The following is a 2,461-nucleotide window of genomic DNA, read 5'->3' as shown; positions in this document are numbered from 1 at the left end:
CTGACAAAAAGAGAGTTGAAAGGGGAGGGAATGAATGAGATGAGACACCGTCGTGGGGAGGGATACTTGAAGGGCTTAAGCCTGGATGGGCTGTAGATTTGGGGAGTGTTCAGTGGTTGCATTTCTGGGAGTCCGAGTCTTGAAGGGGCTTTGAGATCCACCTGCCTCACTAGGAGAAGCTCCAGGTTTGGGATATAAAAACGGTGGGTGGTTGCGGGTACGATCATGATTAGATGAGAGGCGTAGAACTTAGGACCAGGGCAGAGACAGCTGCTTGAGGACTGAGGTGTGGCAAGGGGTAGGGTCCAAAGGAAGGCAGCTTAAGAAAGGAAACATTTCAGAAGGGGTAAACGCAATTGAAAAGTAAAGTTTATTCTTTCTGTGGCATGCACAACAATGAAAGAGTTCTAGGTCAACATTGGAAGCAACATGCCTATAGAGAACCTCATCTGGAACATATTGCACGATGAATCGAGAACAAGATACTGTCAGCATAAAGTCCGGAAAACTCCTGTAATCGGTAGCACATTCGCTATTTTGTTTGGCTGTTCTGTTTTTTGCAGAATACTCACAAAGTGAACATTTTATTGTTACGTTCTCTTTTTAAGAGCAGACCAGCTTTCCAAGAAAATTTTGTTATTTTCACGGAAAGACAAACACATCCAAGCTCTACAGCAGTATGGTATCAGATACTAAAGCACCTTTCTAAAATTTCTCATGGGATTATATAATCGAATTTTTCTCAGAGGGAGGAAATACTACACACAGAAGGCACACATATTTCTATCCATAAAGAGGGAGCTTGCACGTTCGATTCTAATGATTCAACTCACTGATTCATGTGAAACAGCTGATTGTAGTACATGCCCTACCTTGCCATTCTTACTGGGATTGTGTTTCTGACAGAGCACTCAGGTTGTGTAACATGCCCAATATGAGAGCTAGTGCGTTCCCAGTGGTATCTGTGGGCAGATAGGAGCCCTGCTGGTATAGTTGTTAAAAGCTCAGCTGGTAACCAAAAGGTTAGCAGTTTGAATCCACCAGCTGCTCCTTGGGAACCCTATGGGGCAATCCTACTCTGTCCAATAGGGTCGCTATGAGTTGAATCAAGTTGACAGCAATGGGTTTTTAGTGTCTGAAGTCAAATCTGTCATTTCTGATGACAATGACCTGAATCAATGCTGTAGAAGGTGATGTGCAGTGGAGAGGCACAGAAAGAGTGAAAGATTCTATTCCAGTGTCAGCAGCGTATATCACAGTGAAGTACAGAACCACAACGCAGCTCTAAGGAGGATGATTCCCGGAAGTGATACCTTGGCCACGATACACAGGAACCAAATTCAAGCAGAGGCACAACTGCTGCTGTGGTCGACTGTTTCGCTGTTAGTAGATTAGACAGAAGGCTAAAGAAAACATCGCATCACTAGAACATCTTTATAAGAGCAGATCAACAATACAAGAAAGTTTTGTCATTTTCACACAAAGTCTGCTGAATTCTAGCTTCAGAGCATATACAATCTAATACTAAAGCATGTTTCTAAAAATGTTATGGGATTTTATAAACTAATTTTTCCTCAGAGGAAGGAGAATATTATCCCCAGGGGAATACATCCTTACATCCATAAACGTACACAAATAGGGAGTTTATGGCTTGAACTCTAACAGTAACATTCATATGTATTGGTTATGATTTGAACCAACACTAAAATTCATATATGTGGGTTATTCTCTAAACCAAAAGTAACATTCATTTGTACAGATTTGCATTTAAAGCAACGGTAACATTCATATTGTTGGGATATCATTTAAGCAACAGTAGTGTTCATAAGTATGGGTTTTCATTTTCAACCTCAAGCAAACTAGATGAGTTTTGTTGTGTGTGTCTGACACCAGCACTTGGCAGCAGCTTTTAACAGAAACCTCAACTCTAATAGTCTTATACCTATTTATAGTCAACCTTTTCTTCTAGTGTTAGGAAGCAAGGATGACGATGGAGGCATTGCTCGGGAGTTTGTGCTTATGTGTGACATTAGTATTATTAAGTACTTCTTTAAAAGACAGCCCTCTCTGGGACCTAAACCATTCCTGTGCCTGCAGCCACCAGACCAGTTCATTATGTTTTCCCTGGATTCAATGATTTCATTTATGAAAGACAAGACCATTGATTTTCTGACGCATATAGCCACTGAATCTCTCATGGAAAAATTAAGAGTATTTCTAGGAGACAAAGTAGTATCCTTTCCACAGAACCCGGTAACGACTTGGTTGACACAGATGTGTACATCTGTAATGGAGAGGACTCCAATACTTGGACCGGAGACACTGAGGATGTGTCTAAAGGAGCTTTTAAAACTGATGTCTAGATATCTAATTAAGCAGATTCTTAAGTCTGTACTGAACAAGACCGCATCAGTTCTACAGGACCTGTTTGTCAGTAAATTCTCCGTCCTGCTTTCAGAAT

General features: G+C 41.1%; 1 long non-coding RNA gene across 17 annotated transcripts in view; it reads right to left on the bottom strand.

Moving 5' to 3' along the window:
• The window catches only part of LOC135232766 (uncharacterized), a 116,073-nt gene that overhangs the window by 102,573 nt on the left and 11,039 nt on the right, over positions 1 to 2,461 (bottom strand). The gene's annotated exons all lie outside the window — the stretch shown is intronic.

This window comes from Loxodonta africana, chromosome 11 (genome assembly GCF_030014295.1).
Source record: "Loxodonta africana isolate mLoxAfr1 chromosome 11, mLoxAfr1.hap2, whole genome shotgun sequence".
Classification (NCBI taxonomy): domain Eukaryota; kingdom Metazoa; phylum Chordata; class Mammalia; order Proboscidea; family Elephantidae; genus Loxodonta; species Loxodonta africana.
The sequence above is the reverse complement of the archived record's forward strand: the minus strand, read 5'-3'. Positions and strand labels throughout refer to the sequence as shown.